This window comes from Balaenoptera acutorostrata, chromosome 21 (genome assembly GCF_949987535.1).
Source record: "Balaenoptera acutorostrata chromosome 21, mBalAcu1.1, whole genome shotgun sequence".
NCBI lineage: Eukaryota > Metazoa > Chordata > Mammalia > Artiodactyla > Balaenopteridae > Balaenoptera > Balaenoptera acutorostrata.
Genome location: NC_080084.1, coordinates 39,009,221 through 39,033,378, shown reverse-complemented (window position 1 = coordinate 39,033,378; position 24,158 = coordinate 39,009,221).

Genomic DNA, 24,158 nt, shown 5'->3' with positions numbered 1-24,158 from the left:
CCAATTTAGAAACACATAGTTATTCAGTTCCCAAAGAAAGGCAACACAAATAGCTTTATAACAATATACAAGTATTTCCACAGATCACATCCCTAATTACTTTTATGAATTTAAAAGCTTGCTTTACTCACGATAGGCATTATAAGAAGGATGGAATAAACCACAGTGTTTTAATAAAGTCTAATTCTGTGACTACCACACCATGCGGTATAATAGGGTAATATTGTAGACTTTTAAATACCTATCTATAAAAACACAAAATATATCCTACTAGACAAGCAGCAAGCATTAAAAAAAAAACAAAACTAAATAATATAAAGACAAATTTCCCACTCCTTGAACTCTTTTACCATAGGTTTACAGGTTTCTGTTAACATTTCTCTGAACTACTGAAATCATAATAGGTATCCTCTCTCGTTTTGGCTACCTTCTTTCTCTGATTTCCTCTCTTGCTTATTTTCTGTTATATATGATCGTAATTAACTTAAGAAAAGTACATAAAAGTTTGATGATAAAACGTATTTTTTATTACCGCCATGAACCAAATGCAGTTAGGTGTGACTAGTTAATAGATAACCTGTTTAAGCTTAAATGTGTCCGTCTCTGTGCTCTGCAAAGCAGAGGGACACTGGGTTCTGCGGCGCAGTCAGCAATGCTTTACGCTGCCATGGTGCTGGAGTGTAGATTTCAAATATGGACTTTGTCATTCCTCCTTTATTTTGACTGGAGAACGCACTGCAAATCTTAATGCCAGCTGACAACCACATGGTACTTACCCACTAAGTGTCAACCTCTGTCAACATGTCACATGCAAAACCTGGTAGGTTGCATAAGTCAGGTCTGTATACTCCTGCTAAAGATCCTGTTTCCAGCACTTTTAATTATGCTGTATGAGATATTGGTTCTTTTCTCTTTGCAGCTCTGATTTTGAGCAGGTCCAGGGTTAACAAAAGAAACAAACAAAAAAGGCCATCACCTATATGTCATTTTTTGTTCAGTGAACTTGGAATGGAAAAAAAAAATGTGTGTGGGCTTCAAGTAAGATATTTAAGAATAAAAGGCATTGAGTACGAATGATATTTTTTAGCATCCAATGTGGATCTGAAATCCGAAGTCTGAAAAAGGAGTGTTATCCAAATTAGGATACCCGAAGCTGACCTATGGCTCTATCTTCTTATATAATCTCTCATGTAGCGTGGAGAAATTTTCGGATACTTGAGAAAATGAGTTCACTGTCTGAAGGTAACTGAGAATGAATACAATGTATTTTCAATTACCACAACAATAGCCTTATTTCTTCAAGAAATTTTTGTTGAGTGTCTACTATGTTTGGGGCACTGTCCAGGGTTCTGGGTCAACAGCAGAAACCTAAAATCCCCTCACGGAGCTTACATTCAACTGGGGGCAGATAGTGGCAGACAGATGCATTAATAAATATATACATATTACAGTGATATGTCCTATGGAGCAAAATAAGACACAGAAAGGAAGAGGGAGTACAGGAGACGGGGAGGGAGGTTGCTATTTCATCCAGGATGGTTAGGGAGACAGCAAGTAGGAAGGCCTTGAGTCCTGAGATGACTTGGCATGTCTACAGAACCCCAAGGAGGCAGTGTGACTTGAGAGAGGTGATGAAAAAAGAACTCTGAAGGGTGTGAGTTCAGAGAGGGATGGATGAGGGTGGAGCCCGCCTTCAGGACCACTGTAAGCCTTTCACTGTGAATGAGATAGTCAGCCACTGAAGGGAATAAGCAGAGAATGACAACCTCTGACTTTCATATTAAAAGGGATATTCTGGCCTATATGCGATGGTATAGGGTCCAAGTTACAGCCATTACCATAATCAGGGTGAGACACATGTTGACCTGGACCAATGTGGTGGAGGTAAAGGTGAAGAAAAGTGGTCTGATTTTAAATTTATTTTAAGGAAAATATTGGGATTTGCCAATGGATTGGAAATGGGCTATGTAACAAGACGACAAAGACAACCCTAGGTTTTTGGTCTTATTCATAAGCCAAATCTTCAACAGCAGTCCTTTCTTTGATGCTTCTTCTTCTACCTTAAAGGTAGAAGATGCCTCACCTTCTACCTTAAAGGCAAGCATGAATAAAAGGGCTATAAAGCCTAAACCTCTTGCAGTTGTTCTATTAAGAAGATGATGGACAGGGTACATCTACCGCGTAGAAACAAATCCAGTTTGTATTTAATTCATTTGAGAAATTGTTCATGAACAGTTACCCTTATACACATTCTGCATGTAATGCTGACAAGTTCAATTTCTGCTTGGGTTAATGGCTACATGAATGTCTTTTACACAAGTTAAGGTTGCTTGGAGGCAGGAATGATTTCTAATTTTCTTCCCTATGTGTTGCATTGCTAGATAGGTTTTTTTCAAACTTGCTGTTTAAGGTCTAGCTTCCCCTTCGTACTGGCGGGTAAATCTAATTAACATTAATGAGAGTTCTGTGCACATATTGACAGGATAATAGACCTTTCAGGATGGTTCCTCCCTTCTTGCACTACCACTCCCCCACTGCATACTGGCTGATTATTTCATTAGGCAGCAATATAAACCCAGGCAGGAGAACACACACTTTGTGGAAATTAAGTGGAAAAATCTACATTCATCCACACTTTCAGTTACATTAGGGTGAGGAGAGTTCGGGGGTTGGGGGGAAGGGTTACATCACAGCCACCAGAGAATCCAGTTCTCTTCGGAGAAAAGCTTTCATAAAGATAGTTTCCCCAGTCTGTTCAGTTATGTGCTTACCTACTGTTGTTTAGAAAAATTGACGGTGTTCACTACATCTCATTCTAATTTTCATTGTAAGCAAATCAGTAGAGATTGGAGGGGAATATCAATAAGATCAGGGTGACTTCTTAGGCTTTGCACTTACAATGAACAGAGGGGCGAGATGGATGACGAATCTGTGCAACAGCTACTGGAACTACACAGGCAGTCGTGTCAGCTCTAGAAATAGTCTGAGACTTGCTTTTTTAAGATAACCACTTACTAGCTGCCTACATCAGCTGATAAATGTGTCTAAGCATTTCTTTAGTCTTAAGGCTACAAGATATTGAATTCACTCTACACGTGTTTATCCTATTAAAATGTTCTGCATATGATTAATAGAGGCACTATGGTCTCTACTTTTTCCTCCCCTGTGAATCAAATTTGGCAAGTGAAGAATCTCATATTCTCCTTATGAGTTAAGCATGTGTTGGAGCATTCCTAGAAGTTGGAATAAATGATTGCATGGTCAAAGGCAGATTAGTGGTACTGGCTATATTTTTCAAACTTCAGTTACCCAATAAAACTGTGCCTCCCTGAGCTGTTTGGTATTCTGAGAGTCAGTGCTCACTTTCCTTTAACAAGTCTGGCTCCAAAAAGAAGTTGCAAGTGTGAATTTATTTATTTTTTTTCTTTCCCAAACTTGAGAGGTTGTGAGTCTTGTGGGAAAAGTGTGATAGAGTAGAAATATTGAAAGCTGGCAGGTTTGTCTGAATCTAAACTTTTCGCCTTTTGGGTGGCATCAGTTAAATCCATCAGTTAAGAGAGCTTGACCCATTTAGCCATGCAACAGCTAAACCCTTAATCCTCACGGATTCATTTTACAGTTCAGATTTTGCCACTGATACTGTACTAATTCAGACTCAAAGGTCAACACGTTAGAGTGAAAAGGGCATTTTTTCTTCCCTTGAGAACTTTAGGAGCAGACTTCCCTAATAAAATGGGTGCAAACAGCTCTAAGATCTCCTTCTTTTCTGTTTTATTTATTGACTTCATATTGCTGTAATTTATAAATAACATTTTCCAAATATACATGGAGATGCTTAATATGTAAAGAAGGAAATCGTAATACAGCTCAGCCTTTTCATTGCTTTATCAACAATCTTTAAAAATATGAATGAGTTAATAAAAAAGTAAACGGCAGTAACGGAAACAGATTGTAGAAGTACCAGCGCCCACATTGGTCTTTGAACCAAAAACACTCATGGAAAATACCTAGTTTGTGAATTACAAAACTTGGCTAGTAAAACGAAAAAAGTTTGTTTTTTCTAGTGGAATACAGCTTTTCGATAAAAGACATATATTCAATTCTTTATTTTTTTTTAAGGTGGACAGACTCTATCACAAGTGTACAAGGATACTTCTCTATGTGTATACATCAATTTATTTTTCTATCTGAAAAAGAACACACACACACACATAACTGAATCACACTGCTGAACACCAGAAACTAACACAACATTGTAAATTAACTATACTTTAATAAAAAATTAAATTTATTGTTCTAAAAGTGTTGTCACATACACTGTCTCATGTAATTCCCACAATGTGTTCATATTTATTGCCTCTGTGCCTGACTTTACCAGGTGTAAACACCTAGTAAAAACATTGTGAAAATAAATGATCATCCTGCAGGTAGCACAGCTATGATTAAGCCCATTTCAGAGATGAAGAAATTGGAAGCTCAGAACCCCGGAATGAATCTGCTCTCACAGGGAGTAAGTGATATGCACAGGATTTGAACCCGGTGTTTCTGTTGCCGACCACATTGCTGATTACACTTAACATACAATAAAGGAATTACGATTAGACTCAAATATTTACTTCCACGTAAATTAACAGCTGGATATAGTTAGACACATGAATCATCGGATGGATTTTATATGAGATTTCTTCTGACTCAATGATCCTTTTTAATACCCACTGTTTTCTCAGTGTCTTCTCAGAATAAATCATAAATGTATGTAACAAAATTTCCTTATAAACCATTATTCATTTAGAATAGAGGTCCACTCATTCCTTTTTTCTTCTTGTATTTGTGTATTTTAAAAATTATCTCCCAATTATGTACAGGCCACTAAAACAACGGCCTAAGGAAGATATAAATTGGACATCGTCTTTGACCTTGATTTCAACCCAGAGCCTGAGTTAAGAGTACACACTAATAATACCTATAGTATAAAGCGGAATGTGATATGTAATGAGAAAGGTGTGGATAAATCACTGTACTAATTCAGAGGCGTGTGGAACTAGTTTCAGATGCTCAGGTGTTGAAGGCATTCAAGACAGGTCATGAATGATGAGTCGATTTGATAAACAGAAATGTGGGAATAGTCATCTATCTTATTGCCAAAAGGTAAAAAGAAAGATAATTTTTGGTGAGGATGTACTTTTATATGGGAACTTTTATATACAGTTGATGTGCGTGTAAATTGATACAGTGTTTTGGAGAGAAATTTGGCAGTAGCCGATAAAAATTAAAATGCATATAACCTTTGGCTTAATTTATTTCTTGGAATATATTCTAGAGGTATACTCATATGTGTATATGGGGGTGTTTACCACATTGCCATTTGTCATGGTGAAAAATAAAAGTGACCTAATTTTCCCTCAATAGGTGACAGTCGAGCAAAGTTGAATTATTACAAAGAATGAATGTATACAATATGGAATTATCTTTAAAATAAATAGGAAAGAGCCCAAGTTACAGAACAATAGGGACCCATTTGTATATAGAAAATAAAAAGCTATTGCATATACAAAACAAAATGAAAATCTGTATATATAATCTAAACTGTGTAGGCATGTGTACATGCATGTCTGAATGTATACATAGGTATTGGAAAAACATCTCAATGTTTATCAACTCAACTTATTACATTGGTTAGCTTTGAGAAAAGAACTTCTCTTTTGTATGTACTGAGATTTTTTTAAACAGACATTAAGTATGTATTTTGTAGATAAATAAAAACATATAAAATTAAAAAATCAGTGCTCTGTCAACATAAGAATGGAACTGTGCCTTCTTTCATCCACCTGGTTGATTTCACTCTGCCCCACTTCCCTGCTCCTATTTCCATATATAAGCAGTTCTGACTATGTTACCTGATTGTGGAAATTGTACAGGAAAAGTCTCAATGGGGAAATCTGAACTAAAATTGAAGATAGCAGAACCAGACTATGGACAGAGGACTTAGTTACATTTGTAGTGTAGGTTTTTATCCTTTAAATATTCCTATGCCAATTCACGGTGTTGATGTGGAAAGAAAAACCTTTTCAACCATTTCTATGTCCCCAAGTGCTCCAAGCTGCCATGCTGCTCTTCAGACAAAACCAGAAATCTTCCCTGTTTATTTACTGTTCTACATGCTGTTCTAAATTATTTTAACTCTCTTCTTCCAGTGATTCTCAGACAGTTTTGCCCATTTTTCTAGGAATATTTTCTGCATATTGAGGTTAGCTCATTGGCCCTCTCATAACCCTTAACTTTAAACTGAGTTGCCTTCTCTACCTTAAACAACCTTCCAAAGAACTAAGTTGCTTATCTTTCACTCTTCAAACAAGTCATCCAATTTCCGTTGCTCAAAATTATTTCCTTCCAAAACTGGAAGTAAAATGATAATTTCCCTTTAAGTTAATCACACTGAAGTTGTTATCACTGGGGGAAATACTGTGAAAATTCTCTTAACAGCAATATATTACGTCCAATCAATGACAGTGTCTTCCCTGAGATGCAAATATATTTCAGTCATCTAACAAATAAGTGGGTGGTTTATATAGAGGATTCCATGAGGCATTTTGCAATGAGACTTCTGTTTTGGATGGAAGAGGAAGGAAAGAAGCCCACTTTTGTATGTAGGCACTGGAAAGGGATGGCGGTGGATGGGAGGGCAGCTGTCCTGTACTGGGACCCAGGTTCTATCTGCAGACCCGTAGGCACATGGGCTGTTGGCATTAAGTCAAGTGACTGGTAATGTGAAGGTCACCCTGAGCCATGGGGGCACCGAGTGACACAGTGTGGTACAGAGGGGGGAGTCACGCATTGTCCCCACTTCAGAAAGAAACATGGCGGTCTAGTAACTCATTAACCATCAGCTTGGCGCTTCCTAGGGCAGAATTGATGAGCAACTTGATACCCCCTATGCCTAGAGACACATGGGGCACAGCCAGTGGACAGGACCTGGACAAAGTTCTGTGGGATGGGGTTTATTGGTGAGCATAAGAGAGGCACAACTTGGGACTCTCAGAAACTTAAAGAGCATCTTATAGGAGGTTGAGGTTTCGTGTGATGAGAACGAGGAAAGAGCTATAATTTGAGTCATTATGGTTGTCATTATCCTATCCATAGCCACAGGCTGTGGGCCCTGGAGAAACTTGTTACACCAAATAATTGAATAATTGGGGTGATGGTTCTTGCAGAGTGCTAGCTGATCAGTCTATAACGAAGTTCCACCACAGCTAACTATCAATGATAAACCCCTTACATATTCATTCAGTTGTTTCTACAGTCTGTGAAACAGCAGTTTTCAACATTTCACGCCAGATTCTGGAAGGAAAAGAGTTCATGCAAGGAATCACCAGAATCTGTTTGTGTGCCAAAGAAATAGATCATATAAATAGATTAAATTAAGAATGGCTTGCAAATACCATTACTTTTCAAATATATATTGAATTTGAGCTGAAGTAGAAAATCACCTACCATAATTATGACTTCATAGTAAATTTCTGTCCCTAAGTGTTTTTACATACAGTTAATGCTAGAAGAATAATCTATGGAGTCAGGCAATTTCTGACAACTTTCTGGAAATCTCTGAATGAACCCAACCTTCTGGTCTAATCTTCGCTTGCAGCCTGGTTGGCTAAGGGCTGGAAATAACTGAAGAGTAGGGACAACCAGGACAAATTAAAAATAATTTCCCAGCTTTCTTGAGGTTTGATTGACAAATAAAATTGTAATATATTTAAGGTATACAACATGATGGTTTGATATACATATACATTGTGAAATAATTTTCACAATTAAAGTTAATTAACACATCCATCACCTTTTGTGTGTGTGTGTCGGAGAATGCTTAAAGATCTACTCTCAGCAAAATTCAAGTACACAATATAGATTACTAACTATAATCACCATGCTATACATTAGAGCCTCCGAACTTATAACTGAACGTTTGTACAGGACAGGTCTTTTAAAGTGGTTTCTAAGGCAAGGCAAACACAATGCCCATCTCTGGGTATCACTGAGAACACTGGCATTTGTCTTTAAACCCTCTATGCTTAAATACACAAGGCTTCACAATTTACTCCGGATCCAGGGACTACACAACTTTCAGTATGTAGAAGAGCCTGCACACCAAAAACCTTACGTTGCCCTACAAATTATATTTGTTGACGTCAAACAAAAATTTATCTAAGAGATGTTTTTCTCCCAAACTGTTTGAATGATAGTCCTTACAGACATAATCCATGCGACTCTTTGAACATACCAAGATTGCCTTCATAATTTCTAGAAAATAAGCACCACTATCAACAGTATTAACCTATTTTCAAAAGTCTGGACGTAATGAATTTTTTTATTGTGATTAAATTTTGAAGTGCCTGGAACTAATTAAAATGTAAGCAGCTATAATCGTGAATACCTTAATAACTGTGTATTTTATTTTGCATCAGAATGAGTCCATGAAAGTGACTTTCAGACTTAAAAATAGTTTTTTTTCCATTCTATCTGATTTCAAGAAACAAAACAGTCGAAATAGACTTTAAGATAGTTCCATGCAGTTTTGAATAATTTAATGACCATTATTTTTCCAAGTCTTTTATCCCCTGGAGTAGTGTTTTTCCTTTGAGTTCACTATCTAATTGCTATAAATGACAATATGAATTATGTGTAGACAACAATAAAAACATTCAATTATATGCTCTCATATTTGGCTGATACACATCTACATAGCTGTACTGGTGACTGAAATATAGTAAGTTTTGGGTTTCAGTTGGTAAATCACCACCACCCTGGTCTCTCCCCCAGGATCCCAGACTTCCCCACAATCCAGAAATTAAGGGCTGTGTTACACACTAATGCCTGACTCATTCAGGAGTCCTGAAGGACCTTATGTGCGCTACAGTCTGTTAAATTTATCACCACTGACTGCCTGAGTCCTATTTGGCGACTTCTAACTCCAAACAGATAGGAATTTTGGAGAAAAGCTAAGCAAACATTTTAGAAAGAAACTACAACAACACAGAGCTCAAAAGAAAGAATGGGAAATCCCTAGATAAAAGAAACAAAAAAGGACCAACACCAAAGTCCTCTGGGGAGTATCAAACACAGATTGGCACCTAGGGACGAAGATGTGACTGTCCATTGAAGGAGACATCTACGTGGCCTGTGTCCTCACACAGCAAGGGGAAGGGCACCCAGGCCATGGCCTAACACAGGCCACTGGAAGGACTGCCCCTCTGTGAAAAAAGAGTCTGGAAAGATGTTGCCCACTCTCCAGGGAAGAGGCAAGGAAGTCTGTCGTCTTTCTGGTACTCTGCTGGAAAAGTCTCCTGTGAGAAAGTGTAACTCCGAGCCTCCTCAAAGTGCGGGAGTGGAGGTTTAAAATAGTTACCCAGGGTATGGGGATTGCAATACTCATCTGAGACCTGTGAGGCCGCCAGAGCTTTCAGTGAAACAAAGGCAAAACCAAATCTGTAGAATCACTTCCACAACGCATGCACCAGGGATATCCGTACTCTGGATAACCTCACAACAACAACAAAAAACTTTAAAGGACTGAAGGCAATCATTCGCAGTGTGGTGGGAATGAGCAGATATAAGGAGAAGAAGACTCACCATCTCAAGTAACTGGGAGAAAAGAACACCAAGAAAGAACTAGAAAATAATTTTGGTTAAAATAACTAAAGTTATAACAAATAATAGAAAGAACACACCAGAACACGAAAGAATGGGTGGATCTAAAACACCATATAAAACCTAAGTGAAAATTTCAGTCACTGAAATAAAAAGTAAATGAGTTTAATAGCAGATCAGGCAACAGGTAGAGAAAACTGTAATTTAAAAGATATATTTAAGGAAATTATTCAGAATGCAGCATAGAGAAATAAAAAAGTGATAAAAGATGAAAGAGAGTTTAATAGAGATAGAAACTTCCAATAAAAGTTCTGAAAGGAAAGAATAGAGAATGGGGACGAGGTGGTATTTGAGGGATAATGGTTATGGATATATTCTGGAATTTAAAGATAATGAGGTCTCAGATTACAGGTGTTAACAGTGATGTAGGGATATACATAATGCATCGTCTCACACATGCCTGGTGGGCATGTAAAGTTTTTCAAATTCCTTTGAGAGATTACTCGCAATGTCTAAATTTCTGATTCTGCCTCATGTTCCCAATCATTGTAGTCTTTTGAATCTTGGGCAATGGTAACTGCATTTTTCTAGCTTTAGTCCAATAACTATGAAGTCATACTTGATTTCTCTCTTTCTCAAACCCCATATCCAATCCATGTGGAAATTTGGATGGGTCTGTTTTCAAAATACATCCAGAGTTTGACCACTTCCCAAAACCAACACTGCTACCTCCCCAGTTTTAAGACTCCATCAACTTTTGCCTGGGTTATGCTAATGCCCTCCTCATACACAAGCAGCTCAAGTGAATTTTTTATAATAACAGTGATATCATGTCCTCTGCACAAAAACTTCCAGTGGCTCCCCTTTCCCCTCGGACTGAACGCAAAGATGTATGATGACCTACAAGGCAGTTATTTCTCTGATCTCCTCTCTGATACACCCTCACGTTCTCTGTTCCTGCCAAACTAGACTGGCCTTGGAGGCTGGCTACCACAGGGCCTTTGCACTCGCTTCTCTGAAATCCACACAGTTTACTCCTTCACCATCTTCAAGTCTTTGCACAAAAGTCACCTTTTCTATGAGGCCACCCTATATAAAATGGAAGCCTAGCCCCAGGTCCTGCCATGGTACCCCCAATTTCCTATAATTGGCCTTATTTTTCTATAGCACTTACCATTTTTTAAAATACTATATAGTTTATTTATTATGATTATTACTTATTATTTGTCCTCCCCTATCAGAATATATGCTGTACTGGACAGAAATTTTTTTGTTCAGGAAAGCGGGATTCAATATATAATAAACACTCAATAGATAATTGATTGAATTAATAATTCTAGAAAAGCTAACTAAGTGCTCATGGAGTGACCCAGTTGAGAGGACATCTGTATTTTCCCATATGTTTGAAAGAGTTCATTAAGAAAGCTAATTTAAATCTCATAAGTTAAAAAAAATTAATGAACAGATTATGGGTAAAAGGGGGACGGACACCATTTATTTTATGTTCTTATAAGGAACAGACCAAAGTCTACATTATAAAAAAACAAACAACCTGTATATTCAGGGACATTATGTTTTAACTGACTGTATTTCAAAATTATTATAATCATTATTATTTTATTGATGGCTTCTTTTCAAAATAGTGCAACAAAAATCTTTAAGAAATCTAAGCTAGAACATAAAGAACATCTGCATAAGATGTAGCGCTCTGCTTAAATTCCTACGATAATCTATGCTTAGCCACCTGGTCAATTGCTTGCTATTTTGAAAGTTTTTATTATTGAGGTCAAGGCAAAATGAAGGAATATTTACCATAAAACTTAGAGCATTGAGATGACATAATGGTTGCTGAATAACACTAGATTAATAAATTAATAAAATAAAACCAAGACCCTCCAAGATTCACCATGGAGGAAGCAGCAGGTACCTCTCTGCCTTCCGGTTCTCTAATTAAGCTGAGCTTGCTATTCACACCAGACCCAGCCCGTGTATATCTGGCCCAAGAATAGACACTAGCCCCCTCCTCTCAGCTCAGGTGAGATGGCTGGAGCTCTTATATGCTAATGGAAGACAAGGAAGAAATAAACAGAACACGTAACAAGTACAAAGCGATTTTGCTTTTAGAGTGTTAGTTTCCAATCTTTCCATTTTTACTCTCTCTTTGTCTTATAGGCAGCCCTGACTATACTCAGGGCTGAAAGATTACTCTGGGGTTCTTACTTACATCTTCCTGGCTTGTTCTCCTTGGAGGATATCACTCCAAAACCTCCAAGAGCTTTTCCTAGAATCCTGCTACCTTTGTGGTGAACAGACCTGCTTCAAGCCTATTCTAGAGCACACTCAAGTGGCTGATACCAGAAATGAGCTCCCTGGACCCCCATCCAGAGAGACATGACTTCACTCCTGAAGGACTAGGAATGTAACCATATCTTAGTATAATAAAACACCATAAAGTTCATAAAGCAATAACAATAAGAAGAGGGTTTTTCTTTCATGGGCAGAAACACAGATTTTTTTCTTTTTTTTCGTATTTTAAGTGTGTAAATGCATAAGATTGTTAATATAATTATTACTATTATCTTCATTTGCTCCACGCCATCTCTCTTTCTGATGCCATCTATTAACCCCTAGAAAATGGAGTTGTCTGTAGAGCTTATTCCAAAAATGCAGGCTGAGGCAGAAGAAATTTTGTTCTTTAGCACTAACATACAATTTTCAGCAAAAAACTAGGACAATGTACCATTTATGCTTTCTATTGCAGTAGGACTTTGAGCATTTTCCAACAGCCCTTTCACAAAATTGATAGATTATTCTTCCTATTAAAAGAGTCTTTTATTCTGAGTGCCAGACCTGGTTCTTAGAGTTGAAATATTGCTTTAGCTTTTTGTTTTTTTTTGGTTACCACACTGGCATTTCACTGCTGAATAAAATCACAAATTGTGTACCTGATTCTCCAGGGCACAGAAAAGTCTCAAAGGGCTTGAAGTGGGAGTGAAGGGGATATGTTTGTTTCTTATTCCCAAACAGACCTGATGAGAATCCCATGAACCCATGAAGATTTTTATCAGGTTGTACAATGCATAGAGAAAGATCATTACATAGGGGAACATGAGTTCTAAGCTTGCATTGGCTACAAAGAGGCCCTGTCACTTTAGCAATGGACAAGGGAAAGTGAGCATGTAAAAATAGTTACTATTTATCAAGTGTTTATAAGTATTTTATGTACACTGGTTCTAACCTGCAAAGTAGGAATTATTATCCCTTTTAAAAAATGAGGACACTGAAAGAAGATCCAGAGTTTAATTAATGTGCCCAGCTAAAGAGATGTGGTTAGAATTAGAGTCCAGATTTTTCTGGTTCCAAAGGTTATGATTTTCCAGTGTAGCAGAGTATACTCCCAATGACTTTAATTTTCTACATCTTTGTTTCCCTATCTATATAATGAAGGCATTAGATAACATGACCTCTAAGGCTCCTTCTAGCTATAAAATGTTAGGAAGTCTAGAATACAAGCATAGCCTCATGTAGCAGCAAACAATGAAAGCTAGCTGAGTTCCACATCAGGAGTCGCTCAGATTCTCTTATTTACACAACCAGAGCCAAAGTATGGTAGGAACTGCAAGTTAGTAAGGTGAGACTGTGTTGTATGTGGCCCAGATGCTGTCCTTGACGGCTGTACAACACAGGAAGGGCCTGAGGGAGACCTGGATGGAATACAGAGGAGGTAACTCAGAGGCACCCTTCACGCTCACCTGAGGACCACGTCTTAAGTGGGGTCATGGTCTTTTCACTGGGATGGAGGCAGTTTGAAGAGGCTCCTTTATATTTCCAGTCTGGGAGAAAGGTGACTGGGATGACTGAAAAGTCAGGCTCAAGACTGAAGGTCACATTTACATTGATCCAAGTTCTCATCCTTTTCCTTCAAGATTGCTTAAAGGTCTTAAGAACTAAACACATAATAAGGAATCCAAGAAAGTTCTCTGCTCATGTAGTAGAGTCAGGATATAAGAGAAATAACTCCAGAGCCAAAGAAAAAGGCCCAGAAGGATGGAGTTAGCAAAAAGGACTTCACACAATAATGATCACTTCTGCCCTTATGCTCTTTATTCCTCTTTCCGTCGTTTCTACATCCAATCCACACATCCCTTTCACCACTTTTCTAATACATCTGTAGAATTTTTCCACTCCAATCTCCACTGTTCCTACTCTGGTCTAAGTCACCATCATCCTGAATGTCCTGGTTCTATGCTTCCCAACCTAGGAACCATCTTCCTGCAGAGAGCAAAGTAACTCTTAAGATATAAATTGGGTCTTGAGATTGGTTCAAGATGGCGGAGTAGAAGGACATGTGTTCACTCCCTCTAGCGAGAGCACCGGAATCACGACTAACTGCTGAACAATCGTCAACAGGAAGACACTGGAACTCACCAAAAAAGATACCCCACATCCAAAGACAAAGGAGAAGCCACAATGAGATGGTAGGAGGGGCACAAATGCAATAAAATCAAATCCCATAACCACTAGGTGCGTGACTCATAAACTGGAGAACATTATACCACAGAAGTCCACCCACTGGAGTGAAGGTTCTGAGCCCCACGTCAGGCTTCCCAACCTGGGGGTCCAGCAACGGGAGGAGGAATTGCCAGAGAATCAGACTTTGAAGGCTAGCGGGACTTGATTGCAGGACTTCAACAGGACTGGGGGAAACAGAGACTCCACTCTTGGAGGGCACACACAAAGTAGTGTGTGCATCGGGACCCAGGGGAAGGAGCAGTGAACCCAGGGGAGACTGAACCAGACCTACCTGCTAGTGTTGGAGGGTCTCCTGTGGGGGGGAGGGGCGGCTGTGGCTCACCGTGTGGGCGGGGACACTGGCAGCAGAAGTTCTGGGAAGTACTCCTTGGAGTGAGCCCTCCCAGAGTCTGCCATTAGCCCCAACAAAGGGCCTGCAGGCTCCAGTGTTGGGTCGCCTCAGACCAAACAACCGACAGGGAGGGAACCCAGCCCCACCCATTAGCAGACAAGTGGATTAAAGTTTTACTGGGCACTGCCCACCAGAACAACACCCAGCTCTACCCACCACCAGTCCCTCCCATCAGGAAGCTTGCACAAGCCTCTTAGAGAGTCACATCCACCAGAGGGCAGACAGCAGAAGCAAGAAGAACTACAATCCGGTAGCCTGTGGAACAAAAAACACATCCACAGAAAGACAGACAAAATGAAAAGGCAGAGGACTATGTACCAGACGAAGGAAAAAGATAAAACCTCAGAAAAACAACTAAATGAAGTGGAGATAGGCAACCTTCCGGAAAAAGAATTCAGAATATTGATAGTGGAAGATGATCCAGGACCCCAGAAAAAAAATGGAGGCAAAGATCGAGAAGATGCAAGAAATGTTTAACAAAGACCTAGAAGAATTAAAGAACAAACAAACAGAGATGAACAAAACAGTAACTGAAATGAAAAACACACTAGAAGGAATCAATAGCAGAATAACTGAGGCAGAAGAATGGATAAGTGACCTGGAAGACAGAATGGTGGAATTCACTGCTGCGAAACAGAATAAAGAAAAAGAATGAAAAGAAATGAAGACAGCCTAAGAGATCTCTGGGACAACATTAAACACACCAACATTCACATTATAAAGGTCCCAGAAGGAGAAGAGAGAGAGAAAGGACCCGAGAAAATACTTGAAGTGATTACAGTCGAAAACTTCCCTAACATGGGATGGGAAACAGCTACTCAAGTCCAGGAAGCACAGAGAGTCCCAGGTGGGATAAACCCAAGGAGAAACACATGGAGACACTTAGTAATCAAATTGACAATAATTAAAGAGAAAGAAAAATTATTAAAAGCAACAAGGGAAAAATGACAAATAACATACAAGGGAACTCCCATAAGGTTAACAGCTGATTTCTCAGCAGAAACTCTACAAGCCAGAAGGGAGTGGCACGATATATTTAAAGTGATGAAAGGGGAGAACCTACAACCAAGATTACTCTACCTGGCAAGGATCTCACTCAGATTCGACGGAGAAATCAAAAGCTTTACAGACAAGCAAAAGCTAAGAGGATTCAGCACCACCAAACCAGCTCTAAACAAATGCTAAAGAAACTTCTCTAAGTGGGAAACACAAGGGAAGAAAAGGACCTACAAAAACAAGTCCAAAACAGCTAAGAAAATGGTAATAGGAACATACATATCGATAATTACCTTAAATGTGAATGGATTAAATACTCCAGCCAAAAGACACAGGCTCACTGAATGGATACAGAAGCATGACCCATATAGACGCTGTCGACAAGAGACCCACTTCAGACCTAGGGACACATACAGACTGAAAGTGAGGGGATGGAAAAAGATATTCCATGCAAATGAAAATCAAAAGAAAGCTGGAGTAGCAATCCTCATATCAGATAAAACAGATTTTAAAATAAAGAACGTTACAAGAGACAAGGAAGGACCCTACATAATGATCAAGGGATCAATCCAAGAAGAAGATATAACAACTATAAATATATATGCACCCAACATAGGATCACCTCAATACATAAGGCAATTGCTAACAGCTATAAAAGAGGAAATTGACAGTAACACAATAAGAGTGGGGGGATTTAACGCCTCACTTACACCAGTGGACAGATCATTCAGACAGAAAATTAATATGGAAACACAAGCTTTAAATGATACAACAGACCAGATAGCTTTAATTGATATTTATAGGACATTCCATCTGAAAACAGCAGATTAGATTGTCTTCTCAAGTGCACATGGAACATTCTCCAGGACAGATCACATCTTGGGTCACAAATCAGGCCTTGGTAAATTTAAGAAACCTAAAACCATATCAAGCATCTTCTCTGACTACAACGTTATGAGATTAGATACCAATTACAGGGAAAAAAACACAAAAAACACAAACACATGGAGGCTAAACAATACATTACTAAACAATCAAGAGATCACTGAGGAAATCAAAAAATACCTAGAGAAAAATGACAACAAAAACACGATGATCCAAAACCTATGGGATACAGCAGAAGCAGTTCTAAGGGGGAAGTTTATAGCAATACAATCCTACCTCAAGAAACAAGAAACATCTCAAATAAACAATCTAACCTTACACCTAAAGGGACTAGAGAAACAAGAACAAAGAAAACCCAAAATTAGTAGAAGGAAAGAAATCATAAAGATCAGAGCAGAAATAAATGAAATAGAAACAAAGAAAACAATAGCAAAGATCAATCAAACTAAAAGCTGGTTCTTTGAGAAGATAAACAAAATTCATAAACCTTTAGCCAGATTCATCCAGAAAAAAAGAAAGAGGACCAAATTAGTAAAATTAGAAATGAAAAAGGAGAAATCACAGCTTACAGCACAGAAATACAAAGGACTGTAAGAGACTACTACAAACAACTACATGCCAGTAAAATGGACAACCACAAAGAAATGGACAAATTCTTAGAAAGATATAACCTTCCACGACTGAACCAGGAAGAAACAGAAAACATGAACAGACCGATCACAAGTAAAGAAATAGAAAATGTGATTAAAAATTTTCCAGTTGGGCTTCCCTGGTGGCGCAGTGGATGAGAATATGCCTGCCAATCCAGGAGTCACGGGTTCGAGCCCTGGTCTGGGAAGATCCCACATGCCATGGAGCAACTGGGCCCATGAGCTACAACTACTGAGCCTGCGTGTCTGGAGCCTGTGCTCTGCAACAAGAGAGGCCACGATAGTGAGAGGCCCGCGCACCACGATGAAGAGTGGCCCCTGCTTGCCACAACTAGAGAAAGCCCTCGCACAGAAACGAAGACCCAACACAATCATAAATAAATTGAAAAAAAAAATTTTCCAGCAAACAGAAGTCCAGGACCAGATGGCTTCACAGGTGAATTCTATCAAACATTTAGAGAAGAGCCAACACCCATCCTTCTCAAACTCTTCCAAAAAATTGCAGAGGAAGGAATACTCCCAAACTCATTCTACAAGGCCACCGTCACCCTGATACCAAAACCAGACAGAGTTGCTACAAAGAAGAAAATTACAGACCAATATCACTGACAAATATAGATGCAAAAATCCTCAACAAAATACTAGCAAACAGAATCCAACAACACATTAAAAGGATCACACACCATGATCAAGTGGGATTTATCCCAGGGATGCAAGGATTCTTCAGTATATGCAAATCAATCAATGTGATACACCATATTAACAAACTGAAGAATAAAAACCATATGATCATCTCAACAGATGCAGAAAAAGCTTTTGACAAAATTTAACACCCATTTATGATAAAAACTCTCCAGAAAGTGGGAATAGAGGGAAACTACCTCAACATAATAAAGGCCATATACGACAAACCCACAGCAAACATCATTCTCAATGGTGAAAAACTGAAAGCATTTCCTCTAAGATCAGGAACAAAACAAGGATGTCCACTCTTGCCACTATTATTCAACATAGTGTTGGAAGTCCTACCCATGGCAATCAGAGAAGAAAAAGAATAAAAGGAATCCAAATCAGAAAAGAAGAAGAAACCTGTCACTGTTTGCAGACGATATTATACATAGAGAATTCTAAAGATGCCACCAGAAAACTACTAGAGCTAATCAATGAAATTGGTAAAGTTACAGGATACAAAATTAATGCACAGAAGTCTCTTGCATTCCTATACCCTAACAATGAAAGATCAGAATGAGAAATTAAGGAAACAATCCCATTCACCGCTGCAACAAAAAGAATAAAATTCCTAGGAATAAACCTACCTAAGGAGGTAAAAGACCTGTACTCAGGAAACTATAAGACACTGATGAAAGAAATCAAAGATGACACAAACAGATGGAGAGATATACCACGTTCTTGGATTGGAAGAATCAATATTGTGAAAATGACTATACTACCCAAAGCAATCTACAGATTCAGTGCAATCCCTATCAAATTACCAATGGCATTTTTTACAGAACTAGAACAAAAAATCTTAAAATTTGTATGAGACACAAAAGACCCCAAATAGCCAAAGCAATCTTGATGGAAAAAAGCAGAGCTGGAGGAATCAGACTCCCTGACTTCAGACTATACTACAAAGCTACAGTCATCAAGACAATATGGTACTGGCACAAAAACCGAAATATAGATCAATGGAACAGGATAGAAAGCCCAGAGATAAAGCCATGCACCTATGGTCAACTAATCTATGACAAAGGAGGCAAGGATATACAATGGAGAAAAGACAGTCTCTTCAATAAGTGGTGCTGGGAAAACTGGACAGCTACATGTAAAAGAATGAAATGAGAACACTCCCTAACACCATACACAAAAATAAACTCAAAATGGATTAAAGACCTAAATGTAAGACCGGACACTATAAAACTCTTAGAGGAAAACATAGGAAGAACACTCTTTGACATGAATCACAGCAGGATCTTTTTCAACCCACCTCCTAGAGTAATGGAAGTAAAAACAAAAATAAACTAATGGGACCTAAGGAAACTTAAAAGCTTTCACACAGCAAAGGAAACTATAAACAAGATGAAAAGACAACCCTCAGAATGGGACAAAATATTTGTAAACAAATCAACGGACAAAGGATTAATCTCCAAAATATATAAACAGCTCATGCAGCTCAATATTAAAAAAACAAACAACCCAATCAAAAAATGGGCAGAAGACCTAAATAGACATTTCTCCAAAGAAGATATAGAAATGGCTAAGAGGCACATGAAAAACTGCTCAACATCACTAATTACTAGAGAAATGCAAATCAAAACTACAGTGAGGCACCACCTCACACCAGTTAGAATGGGCATCATCAGAAAATCTACAAACAACAAATGCTGGAGAGGGTGTGGATAAAAGGGAACCCTCTTGCACTGTTGGTGGGAATGTAAATTGATAGTCACTGTGGAGAACAGTATGGAGGTTCCTTAAAAAACTAAAACTAGAACTACCTACGACCTAGCAATCCCACTACTGGGCATATACCCAGAGAAAACCATAATTCAAAAAGACACATGCACCCCACTGTTCATTGCAGCACTATTTTCAATAGCCAGGTCATGGAAGCAACCTAAATGCCCATCGACAGACGAATGGATAAAGAAGATGTGGCACATATATACAATGGAATATTACTCAGCCATAAAAAGGAACGAAATTGGGTCATTTGTAGAGACGTGGATGGACCTAGAGACTGTCATACAGAGTGAAGTAAGTCAGAAAGAGAAAAACAAATATCGTATATTAACACATATATGTGGAATGTAGAAAAATGGTACAGATGAACTGGTTTGCAAGGCAGAAACAGAGACACAGATGTAGAGAACAGACGTACGGACACCAAAGGGGGAAAGCGGGGTGGTGGTGGTGGTATGATGAATTGGGAGATTGGGATTGACATGTATACACTAATTTGTATAAAATAGATAATAAAAACCTGCTGTATAAAAAAAATAAATTCAAAAAAAAAGATATAAATTGGGTCCTGCCATGCCCGTGTTTAAAGGCCATGAGTGGTTTCCCAACGCACCTAGAATGAAAAGCACACGCTTTCTCTTGGCTTATGAGGCCCCCCATGGTGTGGAAAGTCCACCTTGGTGATGTCATCTCAGGCCCCTTCAGCTTTCCCGCTTCATTGCCCTTTCTTTCTGTTCGCTGGATAGTTGGACCGTCAGAGTTCTTTCCACCACCAGAGCTCTGCACAGCCTGCGTCCTGCTTCGAACGCTCTCGTGTCTGCTTTCCCATGGCTGCCTCCTCCTGACCCGACAGATCTCAGCTTAAATGGTACCTTTTTGGAAAGGTATGTTCTGGCCACCCCATTTAATTAGATGCCATTTCCCCCGCATGCTACCTTTCTATAACAACTGCTTGCTCTCTTCAAGGTACTAATTGCAAATTGTTTTATTATTTATGAGCTCTGTGAGGGCAGGAACAATTTTTTTTTTCTCTTTTACCTTTGTACCTGAAGCCTGGTATGGTCCCCAGTAATGATGCTGGCTTGTCAACCTTCCCTTCTGCCGGGCTCACCCTGGGCTTTCCTTGGGTCTTGGTTTAAAATCACTTTCTCAGGGAGCTCTTCTGTGAGCCCCAGCCTAAGTCAGATCCCTTGTTCTTTGTTTCCACAATCCCCTGGACAATCTCTGCTGTAACACCATCACACCTCACCACCATGACTGCTTGAGCTTGGCCGCCTTGGTATTCTCTAAGACTGTTACTGGTTGTTACAGCTACTGTCTTGTTCACCCCCAGGTCACTGGCATCAACATCATGCATGACACATAGTAAGAAAGCAGGAAGTGATTAATAGAAAGCAATGGTCACTGAGAGAGAATGTGAGGGTGGGCAAAAGAAAGAACGCATTCACAATTTTTACAGAGCAATTAACTAACTGACTAATGAACGAACTAATTCACATATCACCTGTTGATGGTCACATCAGGGTCACATCCTGATACTTAGTCGTGCACTATATAGCACCCCGCATGAGTAACATTCACTTAGTCATGCAAAAATATCCATTTATACATATTTATTGAGTATCTACCATGTGCCAGGCCTGAGTTACATGCTGAGGACATGAACAAGGATGTGATATAACAGAGGAGAAGACACAGGTTTATGAATGTTTACGCTAGGAGGCAAATAGGGTAAGTGGCATATGAATGGTATAAAACAAAAGTATTTAGAACCCAGAGATGGGCAGAGCTGGGAAGGGACTGTCCTGGAAATGGCATTTGCCTCAGTCTTGAAGGATGGGGAACAAAATGTAAAGGTACCTGGGCAGAGGAGGGAAAACTTGAGCTGAGCAGTGAGGGCCGGCTGAGTTGCAGGAGTCTGGCAGCCCCCTGGGAGATAAGAGTGGAGGGGAAGGTGGTGGCCCCAGAAGCTGGGGTACCCGACACAGAGGCGAGGTGAGCACGTGGCATTGTATTCAATGGGGAGGAATCTTTTAGCAGGTTTGAGGTTGAGAGGTGGCCTGATTGTGGGTGCTTTAGGAGACAAATACAGGAAAGGAGCCCTGAAGCTGGGTGGGGAGAGAGACTGCATTGCAATTGAGAGGCTTAATATTTAGGCATGAAGTCTCAAGGGCAAGCTCTAGAAAGAAGCAACCAAAATGGAAGAGAAAGAAAGAATAAGAGAGACTGCGCAAAGGAAGAACTGGCAGACTATGGGGGCTTATAGCTCTTGGGACAGAGCTCAGAGCTAGAGGGAGTGATAAAATGAATACGACACGAATACCTAACGCGTATACGGCAGCATGCTTTATGTGCTTTCCTTTATTTGACCCTCATGCTAACTTTACAAGGTAGGCAGTTATTATCCCCACTTTTACTGAGAGGGAAGTTGAAGTACAAAAAGATTTCATGACTTGCACACAATCACGCCGCTTTCTTTTTTGTTTTTTAATTTTTATTTATTTATTTATTTTTTGGCCACGTCGCGCAGCATGAGGGATCTTAGTTCCCCGACCCTGCCCCCTGCGGTGGAAGCTCGGAGTCTGAACCACTGGACCACCAGGGAAGTCCCCATGCTGCTTTCTAATTAAACATTTGCTAGTGAGAAAGTGTGGTATAAAATGTTGTTTCATTTTTTTACTTATAGACCATGGAGGGAAGTCATAATATTTCTGTCACTACTTCTTTATTTATAAAATGACACTAATAATTTCACAAATTTCTGGGAATTAAAAACAATTATAAATGTTTGTAATTTCATAGCGATAAAGGTGTTATTAATAAATTGTTTTTTGATTTAGACTTTATTTTGCATATCTTGAGAATCCCAATAAAACAAATAGGAAATGAAATGTCAGTAAAATGACTGAGAGTCTCTTAATTCCCTGAGTAAAACTCCTATGTAATTCAGAAGTTTTCCCAAAGATGAGGGAAGACCTTTCACAGATTTCAGAGAAAGGAAGCATTATCCAACCAAGTCTTTTCTGGTTAATCAAAATGCAGAGTATAAGCAAATTAAATTGATTTAAACTAGCATGACATCAACCTAAAACAAATGGGTTTTAACATTTAAGAAAAATCAATCTATTACTTCTGATGTTTATCTTTCTTCTTAGTAAATTTTTCTTTTTCTAAAGAAGACAGAAATTTTTTTTTTACCATCTTAGTAAAATAAACATGAATTAAAATGTAAAATTTAGTCCTGTCTGTTCTGACACTTGAACATTAAGATCTTCATAATTTTTGAAAATAAAAATCCCACTAACTTGATACCACTAGAGACTACCTTTCTCCTGTACCTTTAGAGTTGAAACAAAAAAGAAAGATAAAGGAAGAATTTGCTTTATGCAACTTCTTTCTGATAAATCCGTTTAAAATTTGAAGTTATGCTACAAATCAGTTTTTAAAACCTTGGTCCATCTTTTATTTACTGTATTTTGTAGTGGACAAGTCATTTATTTTCTCGTTCAAGTGCCATCCATAACAATAATTTAAAACCAGCTAATAAACATTATGGCTTGTTAGAACTGCTACCAATTAAATCTTAAGTGTCTTGTACATACAAATATAAACAGAATATAATTAGAGCTATTTAAAGAACCCATTTTTAACTTAGATTAACCGTACTTTCCATTTGCTGAGGATAAACACTTGTAAATGAAACCCATTGCTGAGCAAGAAGCAATTACTTCAGTTTAAAATATTAATATGCACCACCTTTTAAAAAGCCATGGAAAATCATTTACGGACTGTACTCTACAGACTCAAGTCATACCCAAAAGGAAGAATGGGGTAACACCCTGCATCCTAATCGAGAAGCAATCAACTGAGGTATGGCATGTCCTTACCTTTATGAGCCCATTAAACTCTTTGCTTCAATTAGCGTAGATTTCCGACATAATATTCCTTTATATGTTCAAGTGTGATTTAGAAACCACACATACACACACTCAGAAAGAAAGGGGAATTTTACTGTTGAAAAATCAACAACCTCTTCTTAGGAAAAGTTGAGACCCATTTTATAATCTAAACTAATAACTGATCTGAGCATATTGAATATAGACAGTCTGTCCACACGTCATAACTGCACATTTCTTGCCTCAAGAATACACAAAAAATATATTGAGTCAACTGAATGCAACTAGCTAATCAATTCCACAGTATTTTTTTGGTGACATCAGTAGGCTGACTAAAAAGCTTGGTTTGGGCTAGAATTACACTGCCTGGTTAAATGCATGCTTTTTTAGTTGCTGCTATGAGTTAACCACAGGTCAAATCCAGTTACAATGAACACCATTATCACAAAATGCTTCCAAGCTGGTCCTGAAAGTCCTCAGAATGGGCCTTTGTTGATTTCATCACAATGATACCACTAACGTAAGAGCCCAGACAGACCTATTAACCCTTGGGTGTATGAAATGGCCACAATCTTTGGGGTCTTTGGTTAGGTCCCTGAATATAAAATGATGGGTGGGGATGTGGGTATTTTCAATATCAGAAGACAAAATCCAGAGACTAGACTTGTCCCATTAGCAGTTCATGTCTGCCTATGGCTG